Source organism: Lissotriton helveticus, chromosome 6, assembly GCF_964261635.1.
Source record: "Lissotriton helveticus chromosome 6, aLisHel1.1, whole genome shotgun sequence".
In the NCBI taxonomy this organism is placed as follows: Eukaryota; Metazoa; Chordata; class Amphibia; order Caudata; family Salamandridae; genus Lissotriton; species Lissotriton helveticus.
The window spans coordinates 1,429,792,339-1,429,816,319 of NC_136067.1; the positions used below are offsets into that span (position 1 = coordinate 1,429,792,339).

A 23,981-nucleotide genomic window follows, 5' to 3' on the forward strand; every position below is an offset into this window, starting at 1 on the left:
TGTGTCCACCCCCTGCTTGATGAGGAGACTCCAAGGGCCTGTGTGAGCTGGCCTCCTGTTGCAGAAACACAGGAACATAAAAGTTTCCAAGTTTATCTCTAAGACGCTGTGTGTGTGTGTGTGTGTGTGTGTGTGTGTGTGTGTGTGTCTGCGCACAGCTTGTGACCTTTGTGGAACTTGCATTGCTTAAAAGTGCTTCGTTCCCAAGATCGTCTCTAAGATGCTGTGTGCGTGTGTCTGCGCACAGCCTGTGACCTTCAAGAGGCCTGCAGAAGCCGTGACTATCAAGATTGCGTTGTGCCCCGTCACTGCCATGTACCAGACTCATCAGAAAGATTGTTATCTCCAAAGAGGAAGCCATGCTGCGATCATTGGTTGTGAGGTGTTGCCTGGCAACCGGGATTCCTCTGTGACGCACCACCGCTGATGAGGGAGTCGCCTGGCAGGACACCAGCGTTGAGCCGGAAAGTGAGGCCGCGCTCAAACCTGGAAGGGCAGCAGTGAGAGACCAACTCCCCAGGTAATGCTCAGATCTGCGATCTGATCTACCGCGTGTAGTGTTACCTGGGGTGGGTTGCGGACCGACAGGACACTGTAAAGCAGTTATCTGGATAGCAGACCCCCTCTCTTGGTGACGATTATGGCCGTACCTGCACAGTAGGGAGTCTTGGTACAGGGGCCTGTTATCCCTGAATCCGTTTGTTTCAACCATTTAAAAGCATAATTCCTTCGCGGCTGACCAACGGAGTCAATATTGCAGTGGAGAAGGGGCACCATCTGTCGGTGCCAAAGTGACATGTGCTTATAATAATATGATTTGTGCATATAATTTACTTCAACTCAAGGACTGTTTACACTAGTATTTTTTCACCTGAAGAAATACAGTCCCTACCAGGTTATTTTTGTAACGACCTTCACAAGGACATTTTACTGAATATTTTCCCCTGTGTATGTTGGATTTTTGTCGTTTTGGTCTTGTGTAGTTTAGATAAAGATACTTTATTTTTTTTAACTGGTGTGGTGTTCATTTGTGGTGTTATCACGGTGTTACTGCGAGTGTTGGTGCAAATACTTTACACATTGCCTTTAGGATAACACGGTCTGCTCATGCCAAGCTACCAAGGGGGTGAGCAGGGGTTATCTAGAGTGTGTATCCCCCTTAACCGGACTAGAAGCAAGGGTCCTTTTTTGGACAAACACACCTCTGCCAACTAGAGACTCCCATTTCTAACAGGGTTCAATTTGACTTCTTGCATCTATCAAAGAGGGATAGTATTTTAATTTTAGGTTATGTCACAAAGTGTTGGGGAGAGTGACGTGGGAGGAGAGAGAGAGAATATATAGTTACCACTAACATTGGTTTTGAGAATCTGAAGGAGGAATTTGTCAATAAGGGTGTAAGAAACTGGATTATTACTTGGGGTGGGTGACTACCCACCTCAAGGAATGATCACAATCCTTGTTACAGTAAACCCTAAAAGTCTCTAAATTATCCTGAACTCAACCCCCTGATGGTTATGACACAGAATAGACAGGGTTAACTTAGGTCAATGTATATAGTTTGTATGCACTATCAAAGCAGTAATACAAATACAATGGAAAGCTACACAAACCTAAAAATAGAGTCACATTTAATAAACAAGATGACACCGAAAAGTGAGTCAGCACCAAAATGTACAAAGCACCAATGATAGTCAAAGTTCGCAATGGGCCAGGACCTAGTCACAATTTGATGCTAACTGTAATTGAAAATGGGTAAGATACACCAACCAGGTTCGTTTTGGTCATAGATTTTACCTTCTGACTTAGTTCTTTAAGACCAAATCCACCACTGGAGTAAACTTCTATAGCCCCTAAAGACCTCAGGGAAGTTACTTAGAGATTCACACCATGTTAGGCATAGGCCTACAGCAGGGTCCAGTCCAGGTCCAGTTGCCACAGGTTAGCTGGATGTTTTCAGGAAAAGGTCTCTCGTAGCTTTGTTCACCCCTGTAGCTTGAACAGATCAACCTTATGACCCTCGAGCCAACTACTTTGTCCTGGATACAGGAGAGAGCAGGCCCAGTCCTTCCAGGCTCCTCTCAGGACACCGGTCCAGTCATCTTCTGATCTTAGAGAAGTGTGGCTCAATGGTTAGAGCGGCAGACCCTGATGCAGTAGTCTGGCCGGGACCAGGGTTCAATTCCCGCCTCGGCGGGTCTTGGGCTCAATTTCCTCGGACCTGATAATTCTCGCCTCGGTGCCTATTCTAAACATGAGTCCCACTCTGCACCTCTGGGCAATAGCTTGCTTAATCTCTACAATGGCCCCAACAACGCTGAGGATGCCTGACTTCACCTTGGGGGTGCCCAGGAGTGGGCTCCTCACAGGGAAAGGCCAGGAAGGTATTCGTACAAGCGCCGAGATGCCTACGGGTAGTCGTACACTATACAAGTGCGTAATCATTTCATTTCATTTCATCTTCTGTAGGTCCAGGAACTTTTCTGAAGTTGGTGCCTGGAAGTTCCACTTGTATGCCTAATGAATGGGGTAAAGGTCCCTAAGGCAAAAACTACCCACATTGGGTATTTTCAAGATAGTGAACTCTTCAACCACACTAAACTTTGCACTGAGAGATGGGTGTGGGGAGTATGCTATGGTAACCCTACTATCCTTCTACATCCAACACTAAAATCCAGTTTGAGGCACCGACTTATAATCACAATAAACCACAAGACAGAAGATGGGTAGAACAAAAGACAGTGGATCTACAAGAATTGTTTAGGTATTCTGTCCTCTTCCCTTCAAATTGTTATATGTGAACTAAATAGCCCAGTCAGGCAGAATCTGGCACATAGTGAGGAGATAAGGACCCTCCACACTGCATATTTAGAGAAGTGTGACGAGGGGGCGGAAGGGGTTCCCTCTGCGTCAACATCCCCTCGATGCCTGTTGCCCTCTTTCTCTCCACTGCAGCAGCAACCGGAGGGCTGGAAAGGAGGGTCTCCTTACCCTTCGGCCGTCCACCGCGAGGAGGGGGACTGTTTCTTTAACTGGATGGAATTTGAGTCCGGACACGCCCCCTGGTCAGCTGATTCCACGGACGTAAAAGCCGATTCTACCGAGAGAAAGTGTTGTTCACGACCGTGAGAAGACGAGTAGATCTGGAGAGGAGAAGGAGGCGAGCAGTCGAGGAGAGGAACAAGCGGGGAACAGCGAGAGGCGGAAGGAGAAGCCACCGAAGAGACGAGGCCAGCGAGTGCAGAGCCAGGAGGCCAACGACAAGGCGCTTCGCCCAGCCACGCTTCAAGGGAAGTGTGGCTCAGCCAGGTACGTGATCGTATCGTGGGCTGGGCGGGTAGGAGAGGTAGTAAACCTCCATAGAGCACCCGACGCCGTCATCCCTGCACTGATCCCCATTCCCTGCCAGCACTATCGACACAACATATTGCTCTTTCACGTGTGTCTCCTCACTCCCTTTTCCCTATCACGCTGAGTAAATTAGAGCCCTTTACTCAGAGCCTTTCTTTTCTTTACATGTGCGCTGAGACCGGCCCTCAAGACGGAAGCAAGGGCGACTACATCTCCCAGGACTCCACGGGAGGGAGGAAAACCCGGCCTAGACCAGAGGAAAGAGAGTAGTTCCCCAGCGCGTCGAGACAGCGAATCGCCCCTTCCATATTATAGGAACGTGCCCAGGCGAAGGCGGCTGTTAAAATCAATAAAGCCTGCGTTACCTCAACCCAAAGCTTACGTGTTTTCATCCATCCCGCCACAAGTGGTGGAGAATGCGGGCAACCCGATAGCCATCTGTCAGCCCAAGATGGAGGAACTACTTCAGACACTCGTGAAAGGGCAGGAGCAGTTGGGCTGGGCAGTGGAGCAACAACTGAACGCAGCCCAGGCGGACAGAGAGACATTCAGGAGCACCGTGGCCACCCAGTTCGAGGGTCTGCAGAAAATCATAGGAGACCCCAGTAACCCCACGTATAGAGAGCCGCGAGCCACACACCCTACCCCTTCGGGAATCTCTCTCCAGAAGTACGTTCCTGGGGAAGACCCCTAAGCGTTTTTAACCAACTTCGAGAGAGTGGCTATGGCGTGTGGGTGGCCACTCGAGAAATGGCCTTTCTTCCTCGCACCCCTATTGACACAGAAAGCACAGGCGGCATATCAGGTGGCCAACGCCACTGGCCAAACCCCGTACAGCCAAATCAAAGCCATTATCCTTGATCATCTGGGACTGGATAGTGAGGCTTACAGAGTGCGCTTCAGGAAGGAAAGAGGAGTACCGGGAGAAAACCCCAAAACGCTATTTTTCAGACTGAAAATGGCAGCAGATAAATGGCTGACTCCTCAGTCCAGTACCAAAGAAGACATCATGGACAAAATATATCTTGAGCAATATCTGGAGGCGCTCCCGTACGGAACACAGAAATGGCTGAGACAACACTCGAACTTGACAACGCTACAGGCCATGGAAATGGCGACCACATTCTCTAGGGCCCAACCCAAGTTGCATCCCTTGGAGCCAGAAAAGCCTTCCCGGGCCCCTCTTCGTTTCGAAAAGAAAACACGTCCCACACCTGATTTCCAGCCTGCACGACCCCTAAGGCCGGAAATACCGAGTTTCAAGGCGCCGCAATGCTTTGAGTGTGGGGCCACATAGCCCGCATGTGTCCGCAGAAGAAAGTATCCGAGGAGACGATGGAGGTCGGGTATCTACCGAAACCCATCCTGTACACCGCAGAGCTAGGCGGAGCGTTCTATGTAAGTGTGAAGGTGAATGGGATCATGGCCAAAGCACTTCTCGACTCAGGTTGCAAGCAGTCGGTGGTGCAGGAATACCTCGTACAGAAGGGTCAGGTGGTCCCCGGGAAGGTAGTGCACATTAAATGTGTCCACTGGGATGTAAAAGGGTACCCCGTGGCCTATATACCCCTACAGATGACAGAAGGGAAGACGATGGTGGTTAAAGTGGGAGTACTGGAGACACTACCGGAGGAAATCATAGTAGACACGGACAATCCCCAGTTCCTAGACATGTTTAACCAGACCCTGAAACGAGAGAAACCCCGACACCCTAAGACCAAACACGCTATGGTGACAGCAGACCCCTGGGTCACAGACCGGAGCTTTAAGTTCGCACAGGCTAACAACGCGAGTCTGTTTAACGCCTGGGAGCAGGCTCACCAAACCCAAGACGATCCCGATCCCCGTTATCCCAGGTTCCTGATTGAAAACGACCTCTTATATCGACAGGGTGACCCTACAGAGGCCCCATGACTTCAGGGAGCAGATAATGTACTATTCCCATACCCACCTATTAGCTGGACACTCAGGGGCCGAGAAGACAACCCAGAACGTACTACGGTACTTCTATTGGCCTGGAGTGTACAAGGAAATCAAAGCACATTGCCAAACCTGCGATATCTGCCAAAAAAAGAACACCTCCCGACCCGCAGCAGTGCCCTTACAACCGTTACCGATCATAGGGGTCCCATTTGAGAGGGTCGCTATGGACCTGATCGGACCATTGCCAAAAACAATAAAAGAGGAAACATGTACACTCTAGTCATTGTGGACTACGCGACCAGGTTCCCGGAAGCCTTTCCTCTCCGAGCCCCGACCACCAAAACCATAGCTGAAAAATTCCTTGAGTTGTTTTCCAGGGTCGGCTTCCCGAAAGAGGTTTTGACGGACCAAGGTACACCATTCATGTCCAGACTCATGAGAGAGGTGTGTACCCTCCTTAACCTCCACCAGATCCGGACCTCGGTTTATCACCCGCAAACGGACGGACTGGTGGAGCGCTATAACGGCACCCTCAAGGCCACACTGAAGAAGATGCTGGCTGTTAACGGGAGTGAGTGGGACCGCATCCTCCCCCTGGCCCTGTACGTGATAAGGGGACAAAAACAAAGCAGTCTTGGATGCTCCTCGTTCGAGATGTTATACGGAAGACAGCCACGAAGTTTATTGGAAATGACAAAAGAAGTATGGGAGACGGAGCAACAAGGGGACACCAGGAGTCTCCTCGAGTACAGCCAGACGTTGAAGAATACGTTAGGAAAAATCAGAGACCTTGCCTACTCCCAACTGGAGAAAAGCCAAGCAAAACAGAAGGCCTGCTATGCCAGAGGGAAAAGATGGAGACGATTAGCCGTGGGGGACTGGGCTCTGGTACTACTACCTTCCTCAACCAAAAAGTTCCAGACAGAGTGGCAAGGACCCTTCCGAGTGATCGAGACCATCGGGAAAACAACATACAAACTACAAACGTCCCCCAGGAAGACTCAAATCTACCATATAAACATGTTGAAAAAGTGGATCGGGCCACCACCCAGGGCCCATAACCTCACCGTGCCTACAGGATCCAGCACCACCTCCACTATAGACAGTCTTGTCATCAACGAGGATCTACTATCCTCGCAACATGAGGAGCTGCTGACGACACTTCGGCCGTTTTCTTCAGTGTTTTCGGACCTCCCCGGGAAGACAACGTGCATCGAACACAGGATCGATACCCCAAAAGTTACAGTCATCAAACAACGACCGTATCGGATACCAGCGGCACGTAGACCTGCCATACAAAAAGAGGTACAAGAGATGCTAAGAATGGGAGTAATACGACCATCAAGAAGCGAATGGTCTTCGCCGATCGTCATGGTGCCCAAGCCCGATGGAAGTATTCGTTTTTGTATGGATTTTCGCGCCCTGAATGCAGTGTCCACATTCGATGCCTATCCGATACCACGCATAGACGAATTGATAGAAAAACTTGGTCAAGCCAAATATATCAGCACCATCAACCTGACCAAAGGATATTGGCAGGTGCCTCTCAAAGAAGAGGATAGAAAGAAGACCGCGTTCGCAACCCCTGATGGGTTGTTTGAATTTAACGTATTACCCTTCGGACTTCACGGTGCACCAGCAACGTTTCAGAGACTGATGAACGAGGTATTACGGGAGTACCAGTCCTTTAGCTCCACGTACCTTGATGACATCATTGTATACAGCTCATCCTGGGAAGAACACCTAAGGCACCTAATCACTGTCCTGACCCAACTACGGACTGTTGGCTTACACATCAATGCCAAGAAATCACAGATAGGATTCCAAAAGGTGAAGTACTTAGGCTACCTGTTAGGACATGGCCTAATAGAAAAAAATCAGAGCCATTGCCGAGACGCCCTTCCCTCACACAAAAAAGGAGATGAGGGCCTTTTTAGGGTTAATTGGCTACTACCGTCGGTTTATACCTTCATTTTCCGACCTCGCAAGCCCCCTCACCGACACCCTGAAAAAGGACTACAAACCCAGGGGTTACCAAGAACCCACCCAAGACATGTGGGGTGCCTTCAGTGCCCTCAAAAGAGCCATTGCCACCAGTTCTGTGTTGACGTCCCCTGACTTCTCACGCCCTTTATCCTGCACACGGATGCATCCGACTACGGGGTGGGGGCGGTACGGTCACAGCTGTTTAGCGAGGGTACGGAACATCCGATACTAAAAATCAGTCGGAAGTTGTTTCCGCGGGAGGTCAAATATCCAACGATTGAGAAGGAATGCCTGGCCATAAAGTGGGCGGTGGAGAAGCTCAGGTATTACTTGGAGAGTCACCCTTTCACCCTGTTCATGGACCACGCTCCCCAGACTTGGATGAGCCGTAATTTATCCAACAACCCTATTGTCCTGCGGTGGTTTCTCACGCTCCAGCCCTTCTCCTTTACGGTCTGTCACCGCAGGGGCAGGGACAATGGAAGTGCGGACTTTCTATCTCGTTTCCCTCTCCCCGATCGGGAGAATCCGAGGGGGGAGGTGTGTGACCAGGGGGCGGAAGGGGTTCCCTCTGCTTCAACATCCCCTCGATGCCTGTTGCCCTCTTTCTCTCCACTGCAGCAGCAACCGGAGGGCTGGAAAGGAGGGTCTCCTTACCCTTCGGCCGTCCACCGCGAGGAGGGGGACTGTTTCTTCAACTGGACGGAATTTGAGTCCGGACATGACCCCTGGTCAGCTGATTCCACGGACGTAAAAGCCGGCTCTACCGAGAGAGAGTGTTGTTCATGACCGGAAGAAGACGAGGAGATCTGGAGAGGAGAATGAGGCGAGCAGTCGAGGAGAGGAACAAGCGGGGAACAGCGAAAGCAGCGAGAGGCGGAAGGAGAAGCCACCGAAGAGACGAGGCCAGCGAGTGCAGAGCCAGGAGGCCAACGACAAGGCGCTTCGCCCAGCCACGCTTCAAGGGAAGTGTGGCTCAGCCAGGTACGTGATCGTATCGTGGGCTGGGCGGGTAGGAGAGGTAGTAAACCTCCATAGAGCACCCGACGCCGTCATCCCTGCACTGATCCCCATTCCCTGCCAGCACTATCGACACGACGTATTGCTCTTCACGTGTGTCTCCTCTCTCCCTTTTCCCTATCACGCTGAGTAAATCAGAGCCCTTTACTCAGAGCCTTTCTTTTCTTTACATGTGCGCTGAGACCGGCCCTCAAGATGGAAGCAAGGGCGACTACATCTCCCAGGACTCCACGGGAGGGAGGAAAACCCGGCCTAGACCAGAGGAAAGAGAGGAGTTCCCCAGCGCGTGGAGACAGCGAATCGCCCCTTCCATATTATAGGAACGTGCCCAGGCGAAGGCGGCTGTTAAAATCAATAAACAACCCAAAGCTTACGTGTTTTCATTCATCCCGCCACAAGAAGTAATATCTGCCCCTCAATGTCATCCTATTGTTTGCTCCTGGGAGGCATTTCACTCCTATTCCACACCTATTCAAGGGTAGCTTTTAGCTGTGAGAAGCGAGTAAGCCAATGCAAATTACCCCCCACAAACTTCAAGCAGGGAAACGATAACTTTCAAAAAAGTTACTTCTTCTTAATGTTTATTATAAACATGACATTTTAACTTTTAACTTTTAAAATAGGTATTTAATAAATTTTCTGTCAGATCCCATTCCTGAGATTCAGTATATAGTATTTTAATTTTTACTCTGCCTTTCTACAAAGGACAGCTATGCCTGCCCCAGTGAAAATAGCTGTTATGTGGTAGTCACTCTAAGGACATGAAAATTACATTTTAAATGATCTTTTCTTTAAAATACTATGCACCTACCTTGTAGACTACAAGGCCTTCATAGAGGTGAAATATTAATATTCAAAAGTGACGTTTTACCTCTCAAAAGGGTTGTTTTATGACAGGTCGAATTTCAGTTTTTACACTGCTACAGTCAGGTTGCAATGGTAAGCCTGAAGACATGTTGCACTGCCACTGTACTGGATGGCACAATATGCTTGCAGTCCACTAGAGGTATTTAACTTCCAGGCCCTGGGTACATTTTGTGCCATATATGAGGGATTTCTAGGCAAGTAAACTACATCATTTAGGAGAATACCAAATTTAACCATGTTAAAAGGAGAGAACACACACATTACTACTGGGTAGCTGGGTTAAAGTGCACAGATTTCTAAAGCCAGAAAAAACAGAAATGGCAAAAGGCTGGGGTACACCACACGAAAAAATTGCAATTTCCTACAGAAGGAATTTCTAAAGTATTGATAATGAACAATAGACCCAATTTTCAAGAGAGAAGCACGACTCCATTAGGCAATTGCCCATCACACACCAAAGAATTGCCCTGCATGTTGCTCAAGTAAATGGGTTAGCTGAATGAACAGATTCATACGGTGCGAGGGAGGCATCAACAACTCAGATTAATGGAGGAGAACATTGGAAATCCTCAGGAGTTCAATAGTGATATGTCCTGATTTGCTAGATTTCCTCCATCAACGAACTCACATGAGAGATATAGAAGTAGAAGGAGCATCGCTATCTCTTTAATAACGGTGACTAGCCTCAGGGTTGAGAAGAAGATTTAGGGTATTTCATATGGTAGGAATAATGCATTGTGTTTCACCATTTTAACTTGGTTTGCCTCATCGTTCCAAGGGTATGGGCTACACAATTTAACTGTCCCTCGTAGCAGACATTGTAACGTGCATGGCACAAGTGCAGCTACCAGCTCTATGTATGCTATTATGCAGGGCTCGAGTCGGGGTACCACGCGGGTGGACGGCGTCCCCCCACTTATTTTACCGGGAGCTCTGTGCAGAGTAGGAAAATTATTCAGGTTAATCATTACTGACAAGTAATCGAAGCTTTACCACTTCAATCTCTCTCATTCAGAACGCTGCGCACGCGCTGGCTTCTCTGATGCAATCGCATCTAAGGGGCGAGCGAGGGGAGGCAATGAGTCTGATGGTGCAAGCCACCTTTCGTGACGTCACTTCCTGTCGTGACGTCAGCGTCCCCCCACTTCTTTTTTTAGGACTTGTGCCCTGCTATTATGAGAGTTTGATCGACTGCACCTTAGAGATTGACCTGAGGACCTGGGCCCAGTGCAATTGAATCTGCAGGTGATACACGGTCATAGATATACTTGTGTGAGGTGCCAAATAACTCTGTATGCGTTTGCACAAGCGTACTCATTGTGAGCAAAGAGAGGGCCAATTTGAATGAATGAAGGCTGTCGTTCTTAGACTGGAAAGCCTTTAGATTAGGCTAAAAACTCTAAGCTATACGAGTGCTCTACTTGGATTGCAGACTCTAACTTTACGTCCAGTATAGGGTTTTTGGTGGATAATCTTATAGCATTATTTTTTAAATTCTGAATTACACAGGGACCCTTGCTCAACAGGTTTTTCCAGCTCAATTACTAGGAAGTTCTGCCCAGTTTCACGTTAAAACACAAAAATGCACACTTAATAACATATCCAACTGCACCATTGTTTTGGTGACTTTCTCTAGTGGTGACAAACAAGAAGCTTTCTTGAGGTAGTCTTATTTTGTAGTGATAGTAAAATAGGCCAGCAGTGTATCTTTCTACAGGGTGTAGTTGGATGAGGCCTGTGACCAGAAAGTAAGAAATATGGGCCAGATGTAGGTGGCCCAATACCGGTCGGTAACGGCCGAAATTACCGAATTTCAGACGTTACCAACCGGTATTGGGCATTTGGGATGTAGGGGAGGATTCGATAAATAACGAATCGGTATTTACCGATTCGGTATTTATCGAATCATCATTTACCGATTCGGTATTTACCGAATCGGTAAATGACATGTAGAAGCACTTTGAAGAGTGCTTCTGTGCTTTAAGGATTCGTTAATTACCACCAACTATTAGTTGGTGGTAAATAACGAATACCTCTGTAAATGCAAATCTGTGCATTTACACCTGTGCCATGTGACAGACATACATGCCCTTGCTCTGCATACAGCCAGGTTCTGAAACTGGGATGGTGCAATGAGCTAAAAAACGGTGTTGGATCTAGCCCTGATCTCTTGACTGGGTGAGAGTATTCTGCTTAATTCAGAGACTCTGTCCATCACCACCCCTTGTTGTAAATATTTTTGTCCACCCTAAGCGTGGAAGGGTATACTCAGATGTGAGTCCCTTGCTCATTGCACCTTCAGGATTCAAGCAAGCCGGGCCGAAGACGGCTGAAATGCCAGAAACCGGTCCCCGGAAGCTTGTTTCCTTCCCAGTGTAAGAATTGGCTTTTGTAGTCTGGTCTGCCCTGTTCCCATGATGCACTGGGCCAGGGACAGACTAATTTGCATACAGCCAGGTTCTGAAACTGGGATGGTGCAATGAGCTAAAAAACGGTGTTGGATCTAGCCCTGATCTCTTGACTGGGTGAGAGTATTCTGCTTAATTCAGAGACTCTGTCCATCACCACCCCTTGTTGTAAATATTTTTGTCCACCCTAAGCGTGGAAGGGTATACTCAGATGTGAGTCCCTTGCTCATTGCACCATCAGGATTCAAGCAAGCCGGGCCGAAGACGGCTGAAATGCCAGAAACCGGTCCCCGGAAGCTTGTTTCCTTCCCAGTGTAAGAATTGGCTTTTGTAGTCTGGTCTGCCCTGTTCCCATGATGCACTGGGCCAGGGACAAACTAATTTGCATACAGCCAGGTTCTGAAACTGGGATGGTGCAATGAGCTAAAAAACGGTGTTGGATCTAGCCCTGATCTCTTGACTGGGTGAGAGTATTCTGCTCAATTCAGAGACTCTGTCCATCACCACCCCTTGTTGTAAATATTTTTGTCCACCCTAAGCGTGGAAGGGTATACTCAGATGTGAGTCCCTTGCTCATTGCACCATCAGGATTCAAGCAAGCCGGGCCGAAGACGGCTGAAATGCCAGAAACCGGTCCCCGGAAGCTTGTTTCCTTCCCAGTGTAAGAATTGCCTTTTGTAGTCTGGTCTGCCCTGTTCCCATGATGCACTGGGCCAGGGACAGACTAATTTGCGTACAGCCAGGTTCTGAAACTGGGATGGTGCAATGAGCTAAAAAACGGTGTTGGATCTAGCCCTGATCTCTTGACTGGGTGAGAGCATTCTGCTTAATTCAGAGACTCTGTCCATCACCACCCCTTGTTGTAAATACATGTGCACACAAGCACTATTCAGGGGTGCAACAGGGTGTCAAGGTGACACCCTGCCACCCTTGACTCTTTCCCTAATTTACCGAATCGGTAATTACCGATTCGGTAATTGACATTCATTCCTATGGGCCTCCAGGCAAATACCGATTCGGTAAATACCGAATCTTAACGATTCGGTAATTTTTACCGAATTATTACCTACATAGCATTTACCGATTCTAAAATACCGAATCAGTAAAATTCGGTATTTTAGAATCAGTAAATCCTATTTACCTACATCTAGCCCTATACTGGGAGATATATGGGCTGCAGAATACGGAACTGATGCGTGCAGAGGAACAGTGAGGGGGAGGGAATGACTTGACAATATGGTATAACCACCTTCCAGACTAAAGAACACTATAGTGCCAATGGGACATGAAAAAATACGTTTTATACAGTGAGGGATACCAGATCGCCAAACAGGACTCAGAGTTATGCTGAAAGCTCTCTCAAATCATCACTTCCATTACGAGTGCAACAAACATTTGCCAAGCCAAAAGGTTTGGGGTTCGCAGGCAGCCTTCTGGCTTTCTCAATGTTTTGTCATTGGTTTTTTAAAACTTCATTGTTGAGAAAACTGCCTAGCCCTCATAACTCTTAAAAACAAATGGCTTAATCAGATATATTTTTAGGTCTCATGAAATCACACATTACCATAATAATCGCTACCACATAAGGGAACAATTTTGTGTGAGGACATGCTCCTCGTGAAAGAGAAGAATGTTGTCCTTCACACTGAAGTTAGTCAATGGCTATAGTGGGCTGGACCATGCTCTATACTGTAGTAGGCAAATAAATAAATGAGAAGAACACAGCAATAGACAGCAATTGACGGACTTACTCTTCTCTTGTAGGAAGGACCCCTTTTCTGCAGCTAGCGCAATTTATAAAATAAAAAAACAGGTTGTTGGACTTTTGGCAGGTTCACCCCTGAACTTTTTGTCTCGTCTGTAAACTAAAGTGCGTGCGCTCTCTGTGTATGTGTGGTGCGATTAGCCTGCCCTCCCATAGGAATGCATGGGGGATAAGTGTGTCCTTGCTAATTCCTGGTATGAGAGGAGTGCAGGGTCGAGTTTAGTATATATGAACTCGTGAAGATAAATGCTGCGCAATGGTGTGCGCAGATTTATGGTGACTGGTGGAGAAATGCCACTTTTAGAAGTAGGCATTTCTGTGTGCTATGTGTCTGCCTGTCTGATGTGAATTGCATATCTGGCTTGTGAGTGACAGGAGCTGAGAGGTGTGGGTGGCTCCAGGAGGAGCAGAGTGAGTCAGCGCTGAGCTGATTGGGACACCTGGAGTGAGAGTGGTGGGAGGGGTAATCCCCCAAATGAATAGGCTGTGTGCCTGCCCTAGTGAATGCTGGCTCCGCCCCCCTGTGGTGTGTCTGATGTCGAGCCCCCACTTGACAAAGGGGAAGAGGAGCTTCAAAAACAAAGTGCTCCAAATCCCCCCTGAATCAGTTGCATCTGGTTCCCCCATGCCCTGCACTTTAGACAAAGGAGGAAGGGTGTATAAGAGTAGGGGCTGTGACCCCATAATGTTGTTCTGTACCTGGCCCAAGACCTGCGGGGGCGTGCTGCTGCTGGGGCCCAGGAGGACCTGCCAGGAGGGCTGCCTCCCTGGGCCCAGCATGGCCTCCTGGATCCCTACAGGAACTTTTTGACGGACTTACTCTTCTCTTGTAGGAAAGATCCCTTTTCTGCAGCTAGCGCCTGGTGAGCGCTACATTCTAATTTGAAGGACAAGGAGAACGTGTGGGCTGCGCAGCTCTGATCTGCCACCTTTCGAGCCGGAATCCCGATGAGAGGGATTCCCCTGCGATGCTCGAGACGGCGGGTGCCCATCCCGCTTATGGGATCTCAAGTACAGGTGCCCACTCTGCATAATGGTGCCACGTTAGCGGGAGCCTACCCCGCTTTTTTATTTTAAACTAAGAGGGAGCCCACCCCTCGTTGCCGCCACGAAGAGTAAAGTGAGTGTGATCCGCGGCCCACCTGGTTGTGGGCGGGGCCTGTGGATGGAAGCAGACGAGGCCGGAAGCGTGAGTGGCGTTCAAAGACCCGGGCGGAAGCCTACCCCACGCCGGGACGTGCTGAGGACGACGGGAGCCTATCCCGCCTCCACGAGCTCCGTTTAGAAGTCCTGGGTCCCAGGAGGGGGCCCAGGTGAAGGGGAGAGGTGGCCGGAGCAGGTCGCAACTGAGTGATACCTCAGGCGGGGCTCCCGTGGTGAAGAGGGAGCCCTGCCGGCAGCCTCAGTGCAACCAGGAGAGGAGCAGAGTCCCCACGCAAAGCCCCGTTGAGTGAAGCGGACGCTTGCCACCTTGCCTGTCCCAGTCCCTAGTTCTGAGCGGACCCGTGAGAGAGAGAGCGGGCCGCTCCTCCGAGGGGGCAGATTGGTTTTCAGAGGACCCAGAGGGGCCAATGTACCTCCCAGTTCTGCCATGGCCACAGCTGCCCCGCCTGCTAGAGGGCAGCTGCGCTGAAGATGGCCATTATGTTAAGAGTCCCAAAGTGGGGCTCAGAGGGTACGTGTAGTGCCAGTGCCATGTCTCCAACACTAGGGGCATTTTGGTTGTAGAGCCCCAGTGGGGGGCCCAGAAGGCACCGTGATGCCAGGCCCCTGTGCTTTGTTGATTCACAGTTGCACCGCACCAGCGCGGGCAGCTGCAACGTTCCTGGCATAATTGAATATTTGTTCTAAGGGCACAGTGAGTGCCAGGCCTTCAGATGTGGCCCACAGCTGTGCAGCACTTAGTGCCAGCTGCAACATTTAGGCCACAGTTCTTTTGGGGCATTGTGAGAGATAGGAGTGAGTTGCACTCCTCTGCCCCAGCGCAATTGCGCACGTGCAAACTATGCTGCATTGGCAGCAGCCTTGACATTCTGGATGCAGGGCATTTGAGCCCTAGAGAAGGGTAGTTAGCCAGGGGGTCCGTGATTTATGTGATAGTAGGAAATGCGATGCTTTACTGTGATTCATGCCTCTAAATGTGTTTGGGGATGAGATTATGTGTGTAATGTGTTTATGCCAGTGAGATTATTTCCTACTGTTAGTATACCCCTAATGGGAGTGATGCATAGGAGGTTAGGGTCTAATGTGTAATGGCGTAGAATGTATTTGGCGCTTAAGGTGATACTGTGCATAATGTGGTTTATGTTACAGGCTAATGCTGAGGACAATGGTTATCAGTTATTACTGGTTGTACGTTTATGATATGTCTTACTTGTACTAAGTTCACTTTGTGATGGTTCTGACAGTGGTCCAGTGGGCCCTGCCAGGTGTAAATAATCCCTTGTAAATATGACCTAGTGCCAGGTGGCACAATGTATATTATGTGATTACTATTCTAATGTGCTATGAGAACACAAAGGCTATTTTTGATATAACCTTGTGTGGAGTTCCTTTTGTCGTGTGCCTGGGATGTTGTTGCTGTGTGCGTGTGCAAGCGCTTTACACATGACCTCCAGGATAAGTGTGACTGCTCGTGCCAAGCTACCAAGGGGGTGAGCAGAGGTTATCTTTGGCGTGTAACTCCCTTGCCCTGACTAGAGTGGTGGTTTCTGCCTTGCTTTGGCACAAGCCTTAGCCAATCAGAAATCCCATTTCTAACACGGGTCAAGAGTCAAACACACACAATAAAATCCCACAACCAATTTAGAAAAATAGAGAAGAATGTAATGAGTAAAATGACACCAAAATGACAAAAATAAAAATGGGGCAAATATTTAAGGCAAGAAGTGTCAAAAAAAGTCACATGCCAATCAGTAGTCACTTTTTGCAGTGGACTAGGATCTAGGCACAATTTAGGGCCAGAACTCAGAGTATGCTGTTACTTTACAAAACTCAGTGGAACACTATATATATGCACCTGGAATATAAGTGGTCGTGAGAATGTTTTCTAATTGGAGCAAAAGCCCACAATCACCTACCGCAGTGGCATGCCACATCATCTGACAACTACTCGTGGGGCTAGCGCTGCAATGCCCATCCGGCCCCTTAAAGGGTCTCTTTGCAACCACAAAAAAGCATGTTTGTGAACACCATGTGGGTTTGTCCCATCAAAGATTTTGACTTCTGACTTAGTGTCCGAAATGAAAGTCAAAATCGTACTATGGGGCAAGATGTTAGGCTGCATCTGACAGTCTTCTCAAAACCAGCCTGTAGATGGATAAGGCCCAGTTGAAGCTATTGTTTTTTACTGGAAAAGCTCGGAGTGGGAGAAATTCTAATTTAGTTGCCGCTGAATTCCTTGCATCAGCAAGAGACTTTTCCTGCCTTTGCCCGGTCAAGATTTCTACCTGCAGATATCGTTTTCTTTTCATGGATCTCAATATCCTCCAGCGGGACAAGCCTGGAGCTGAATCCAATGAAGTTCTCTCAAAACTTGCCACTGAGTTCATCACGCTGAAGCTCTGGAGGTCTTGGAAGTCCAAACATTTTTAAGTCCCAACTTTTCAGAGTTTCTAAAGCAGCTCCAATTGGTCACTCCTAAGCCCCCATGTTCCCAAGGACAGCACTTCGGGACAGAACTCACTCAATCTGAGGCCAGCAACAGGTCCACTTGCTACTAGTCATGTGGGCAGTCCAGGGAAAAGGCCTCTTGCAGCTTGTTGTTTCCTTGGAACCACACCGGAGGCCAGCAAACTGATCCCTAGAGACCACTGCCAAGTCTTTTTGTAACAGTAGGAGCAGTTCACCACACAGGTCTCAAATAGCAGGTCCAGTCCATTTATTTTCTTCCACAGTTCCAGAAAGTGTTCTGATGAGCTGTGTATGATGGGCTACTTTTGTAGGATTCACTAAGCAGGGGGTGGGGGTGACACCTGGACACTCCCTAATCACTGAGGAAAAAGTTGCCAGTGATAAACCTTCACACGTTTGCAGGAAATCCTCTTTTCCTTCCTTTCCCGCCTTTCATTTGTGGTGGCCTGTGTGCCAACAAGGGATGTGTTTAGGGAAATGACCAGTCCACTCATCAACTACACAAAACTGGTGCCGAGACCAACTCCCCTCCCACTAGGCTGGTGCCAAACTGACTACAGAGAGACTAGAAGCCAAAAGGCACATCTTCCCCAGGTCTCCCTTTATACTTTCCAGCACCATACCTCACAACCAGGCCGCCCCAAAAAAATGTCTAAACCATTGTTTCTAATGTGGGAGCAGGTTTCACACCTCATTAGGTGAACACTGGTAGGGCCATCTGTCAGCAGACTAATACAAATTAGCCTACCAAAAGTTCAGGCAGACAAAATCTACATTTTTAAAAAGCTGCTTTTCCTAAATATGAATTACAAAATCAGACTTCATCAATTAATAGGATTAAACATATTGTTTGAAATATTCGAGTAGTTTTTTCCGAACCAGAGATAAGAGTTTTGATTGTATTCTGAACTTTAGTTTTTATCATAAGACATTCCTTCCCAATACACATATCTTTTTGATAATCACTGTAGGTACATGCCAACATTAAATTCTTACAAGTACCACTTTTAAATTTTAGACACCCTACTTTGTAGGCTACTTAGGAGTGGCTTATTTCATGTATAAAAGTAGGGTTCTTTCCTGTCAAAAAGGGTTATTTTGACAGGTTCAACTGCAGGTTTAAAAGCCACAGGAGTCAGACCTGAATTCACGTTTCCTTTGACAGTCTAGTGGATGACACGTGCTGCAGTTCACATGTGACATTTAACTTTGTTACTGGAAAGTTAAGTATGTCAAGTAGGAGCTAGCCAATTTTACAATATTCTGGGAGTCAGAGTACAAATATTGGAGACTGGAGAACAGTGTCCTCGTATGCAGAGTTTAAAAAAACACCGACAATCAACCACAAAGTGGTTGACAATGTGAAAAGCAGCCCTTACATTATGCATACACCTGTGGTAAAATCAAATAAGGTCTCCGATAATGCCAGGCCTATAAAATCCATACTTTCTAACGCCCCCTTTAAGAACTTGTTTTTAATTAAAGTCAAGCAAGAGAATGCTCTTTTAAATATGAATTACTGCGAAAAAATTTCAGTGAGGTTTTCAGGCACAACCACCCTAAATGTATGCAATATAACGGTCCGGAAAAAGAAAAAACGTAAAACCCACGTTTCAATGCATATTAATATTTAAAGTTCTTAAATATTCTGGTGGTTGATTCGCCGCAGGAAGTTACAGGAAGGGATCTAGCTTTTTATAAACTCTGTTCTACTTACTACATTATCTTCCTTTCCTGGAAGGCCAGGGAATCCTCTTCCGCAGAAAATAAATATCTAAAAAAAAAGTACAAATGTGATAACAAAAGAGGAAGTTGATATTCATAGCCAGGTGCGATTTGCATTTCCCAGCAGTTGAAGCGAAGACGACCTAAAACACAGTGCACACACCTACTAAAAAAACAATGTTGCTGGACTGAAATAGCCAAATTAAGAATAAAAAATGATGTAAAACTGGCCTATACCTTTTTTGCTCAAAGTTGCTCAAGCTAGAAGGTCCAGATTGTTAAAGACGCCAAGGTGGGCATGCTTTTGGAGTACCATGTTCACAATAATTGAGACGTGTGTCCTGTGAAGACACCGAAGTTTAATGGCAATGTATCTACAACTAATTTAAGGCAAGTCAAATAATGCATCAAGCTTGTTGTGAGAGACAGGCCCTTGTAAGACTTTCTATAATTTTAAGTTTTTCCCAACCATCAGCAATAAAGGTCCTTAGTAGAGGCATCGCCCAACTTTACGCCCCATCCCTGCAAACAGCCAACCATGCAAATTATCTGCTTCACGGTTAATTTTATTCTCACTGAACTTAGAATGCAGTAAATCTGCAGCAGTTAATTCCGATTTTCTAAGCCTTGGGAGTGGCCGAAATAGTCCGAGTGTGCTATATATATCGGTTACATACTTTAGATTACAGCGGTCTAGGGAACAACATTTCGACATGATCCATATTGTGAATTCTTAGGACGAAGCAGCGGTTCCTTTCTTATTAGTTGTTTTTAATTGTGTATTAGTGTTTAATAACAGAAACAACCAAACACTCATGGAAAGTCCTCATCCTTCTAAAAACAAGGCACGTCTATCTTATTCAGTATCGAGAGTATTTTACGGATGGCAGTGTTCCCATAATGCTCGGGTTGTTTATGCGAGATATTCCCTGCATCTCTGAAACCATCTTTTACCAGGGTGGAATGAATTTGGGCCCATCTAGAGGGAACTGCTGCTGTGTCTTCCTCAAACAGGGAACTACAGGTGTCTCTCTCGTCATCCATTTTAGAGCAACTGCCTGTTTCACCAGAAGGAAAGCTGACTGTTCAAATCCCACTTTACATACCACTATTGAGAATAACAGACCACGGTTGGTGAGCCTGTTCACTTTTTCCCATATAGCATTCCACACGAATGGATGGCATTTCACTATTTCGTTAACGAGCATAGCTTTTGCACCTGGGCACGTAAGGCAGTCTTTTCTGTTCATGCCACTTTAATCAAATGTAGTTTAGGTTACTGAGATGCGCTAAGTGAATCGGATTGTCCTTGGCATGTGGAACACACTACTAATTAAGATTACAGCAGGAGAGGTAATTATTTTACTGTCCTGTGCAGTGTTAGGACTCTTCCCATCTTCTCTGCAACCCCAATCAGGGCGTTCAACAACATATTCATAACTGAAGCCCACGTGCAGTGAATCCATAGCTACATTTCAAATTAAAACTGCATGTGTGCCAGGGTATACAGAGACTTAAATGTCGTTTTGTATTACTTATAAGGCTGCTAACTCTGCAAGACCACGCACAGCAAAGAAATACCATGCCATGCCCCCACCTCGAATAAGGTCGAAGGTAGAGCAGATCTTGAAGTGACAGAGACAATATTACTGAGACCCATTTTACATAGTAGTTTCTCATACACTTCATACAGATGTCATCTATGTGGGCAGAGGGTTTTATCGATGTACCGGAATAGGGGTAGATCACTCAACCTCTGTTCTGAACACAGGCTTGTGTTCCTACTGGATCCGTAGGTTCTCATGAAGACCTTTAAATAATCCTGACAAGTGTAAAACTATGTGGCCCAGTAGTAGTAAATGTATTGTGAACTAAGGGTCTACCATATTCCTACGGTAGATGTGTTGCTGTTAATTTGACTTATTCTACCAACTGTGCATGTTTCGGATGTCTATACATTAAAAAAATGCTTCAGAGTACAGTAGGGGGGTACGTGAATTTGTACAAGACCAGAAATACAATTCTAATAAATAATAAGCCACCCGGTAATGCAAAGCGGTAATGTGTTCAATATTGGCGCATTTTAATTTTGTCTAGGAGGATTTGTCAAGTATTTCTTTCGCCAAAATGCTTCCTCTGTAAGCGTAAACGTGATTCATAGGTAAATAAATTAAAACTATTCTATACTGACTCCAAATGCCCGCTGAGGTGCACTCTCCCATCAGCTGAAATATCTTGGCCTTTGGCTAGTTGGCCCTAAACCCACTGTGGAAAAGAAATCTCCATTTGTGTGCAGTACCACTGGATTAGAATGATGGGGTTGTGTTACAATAAATAAGACGTGCTCCGCATACAACATCATTGACAGGTCAACAGTTTACTACATTCTACAATCAATTTTCTGATATGGATATGATTATGAAGTGGCTCCCTGGAGCCAAAGTATAGTCAAAGGGGCTGCAATGATACAGATGTATCCTCAGGCACAGATGATCTACAGCGCCAGTTCTAAAGAATCTGTCAGAAGTGGACATGTTGGAGCGCAGTCTTTTTTTAGTCAATTTGTAGAGTTTCGTAACAGTAGGAATCTATTACTTGGCATCATTAGATGGAATAGAACATGTGGCACAGCTTTGGACAGTAACATTATCAAGCAAGCACTCTAGCTTGCGATAGGGAGTATCAGCCCACAGTTTGAGCTGCCTCTTCGGGATATAATGTGGAACTGACAAACAAGTAATGTTCAAAGTCAATTAACCCCACAGGTACGCTCCCCTCATATTATTCGGATGTGCCCTGTCTGCTGGATCACCCAAAATGGTTTCTAAAACCACCTGTCTGATGTAAAGTACCCAAAAAGACACAATGCTAAACAAAATGTAGTGGGTGCCTGCCATAGCTTGCACTTTCCAATAGGAGGTTCTACAAGAGATCAAAGTGTTCCAAGTTAAAAGGGGTTACAGACCACAGGACACAGCCATAGCCCAAAGCTGGGTAGAATCCCCTTTACCTTGTATTCCCTCCTCTGTAGGCCGCAGCCGACTCACAGTTCTAGAGTTTCTAAACTAAAATGCAGCAGGCTTTCACACCATGTTGCCAGGCCATCTAAACTGTGATGGTCCCATTTGAAGTATCCCAGCATTTCTAAAAAAAGAGATTCTCAAATTCAGAAACATCTTAAGGACTATTTTATAGATTGGAGCTAATCAGCGCCTTTGAAAATCTTGCCAGTATAGAGAAGGCCCTGCGACTTCAACTCATTTTTTATGGTACAAAAACATTTAAGAAGCTTGACTGAACATCAGCAATATATATAAGAATTTAACTTGCCTCGAAAAAAGGAACACAGAAAAGCAATAATGGTATACAGGCTGAGAAATGTTTAAGCTGCCTCTACCAGTAAGAGTCAGAAATGAAAATCCATTTAAAGGTTTCTAAGTAAATAATATATACCTTGCACAGCAAGAAAAGTAGTCTAAAAGTTCTAAACTTTTTAAATATTAAGTCCCCGTTATTTCTTCGGCAAGCTAAGTTTCTTGAGTGACATTTCATTCTCCCCGTGTGTGCCCAAATTAAGTCTGATTCAAAGATACCAAACTTTCTGAAACAAAATAGAGACATCCTAAGTGGGTACTTTGTAAAAATTAGTTTAGCTTTTTAGGACTTTCATATGGCCAACTTACATGAATGAAAAGAGAACATATTTACAAATATTTTACAAAATAAGGATAAAATAACACAAGTTACATAAATCTCTAATGTACAAATAAGTTTACCCAATGCAAATAGTTAAAGTTTTCCAAGGTTAATATTTGGAAATTATAGAAGAAATAGGGAGAATGAAATCAAAGTAGTGAGATTTTGCAATATATAGTACAGTTTCATGCGAAAGATGGTGAAGAGTTTAAAGGGAAGAGGTCTAAGAAGGAGGTTTCAGAAGGAATATGAAATAGGATACGTTATCTCGACTTTTGTGCTTCTCTTTAAGACAGGCAAGGCTTTGTGAGGCAAATGATAATGGGTTCAGGAAATAATTAATGTTTGGCAAGATAACAAGGGGTAAGTAAAATTCTGTCAAGAGGACTTGCGTAGCCCTGGGTGAAATTTTAATTATGCTCGAGTAATTAGTGTATTTTGGTATTTTCCTGTAATAAATTTTAAGCAAAATTACTGAAATTACATCATTATGCCACAACCTGTGATACCGACGATAAATTTGAATTAAAGATGTATCGTTCAGGTAAGTTTTGAAGGCAAACAGAATTTAACATGGATTTTTCAACACAAAACTACAAATCCGAACATGAACGGCAATGTTTTAAAAACAAGCCCCTTTAATGTGTGCTGGGGGGGGGGGGGGTCAACAAACATTTGAGGTATATTTTTAACCAAAGCTGAATATTCGGGTTATTTTTTAGCGCAAAGTTACAACCGGCACCGTTTTGAATGCAAGAATCTGGAAATTAACTTGAAATTAAATTTTCAAGTTGAATATTTACCTGTTTGAGTGCTAGAAGTATTTTGCATAACTATCTTTTTGCACTATTTTGCCGTAATTTTGAATACTTACGCACGCTTCAGCAATTTATGTGAGTTTCACGCAGTCTTGGGGGAGGTACACTCCTGTGATTCGGGCATCACATAGGTTCAAGAAAAATAATATTTGGAGCCCATGAAGAACTCAAGTATCCTAAACAGGATAGACAACACAGCTAATTGCATAACCAGAGAAAAATCAGGCTACTACTAATAGACTAGTTTAATACTCAGTTGAAGAATAACTACATATTAACTATAGTACAACTCCATCACCAGCACAATCACTCACCACCATTTGGGTTAGCCAGGTAATAAACAGCCTGCACAGTTAAGGGTCCAGTGAGATCCAAGCTTCAGACAGCACTTCCACACCAACCAGTGGGTATGTGGAGGGTCTGATGAACAGCAATCTCATGTGTTAAGTTATTAGTGAATACGTGTTATTACACTGGCAGTCCAGGGCTTTATTTCCGCAAAGCCATCAAGCTTCTAGGAACATAAACATAACGTGTATTTGTAAAGCTCACATTCAGCTGGAAGCATCTTGACGCTGAATAACAGATGTTTATTGTTACCCAGCTCAATGGTACTCATTTTAATCGACTAAAATGGGTGAAAGGCTGAGTAGACCCGCCGGGATGTGAACCTGTGACCATGAGGTTGAACACAGGCCCCCCTGCAGTTGACGCATTCGTCCACTGAGCCATCGTAACCAAACTTGGAAGTGTCCTCTTCTTTAAATAATGTTTTCGCTTTCTGGGCCC

General features: G+C 46.0%; 1 protein-coding gene across 3 annotated transcripts in view; it reads right to left on the reverse strand.

The window, feature by feature from the left end:
* STX7 (syntaxin 7) overlaps positions 1 to 23,981 on the reverse strand; it is a 275,573-nt gene that overhangs the window by 246,680 nt on the left and 4,912 nt on the right. The window contains exon 2 of one of the 3 annotated variants that reach the window (XM_078649222.1): positions 18,671 to 18,727. The exons of the other annotated variants lie outside the window; for them this stretch is intronic. The gene's annotated coding sequence lies outside the window, so the exon portion shown is untranslated. The remainder of the gene's footprint in view (positions 1 to 18,670; positions 18,728 to 23,981) is intronic. 3 annotated transcript variants of the gene reach the window in all.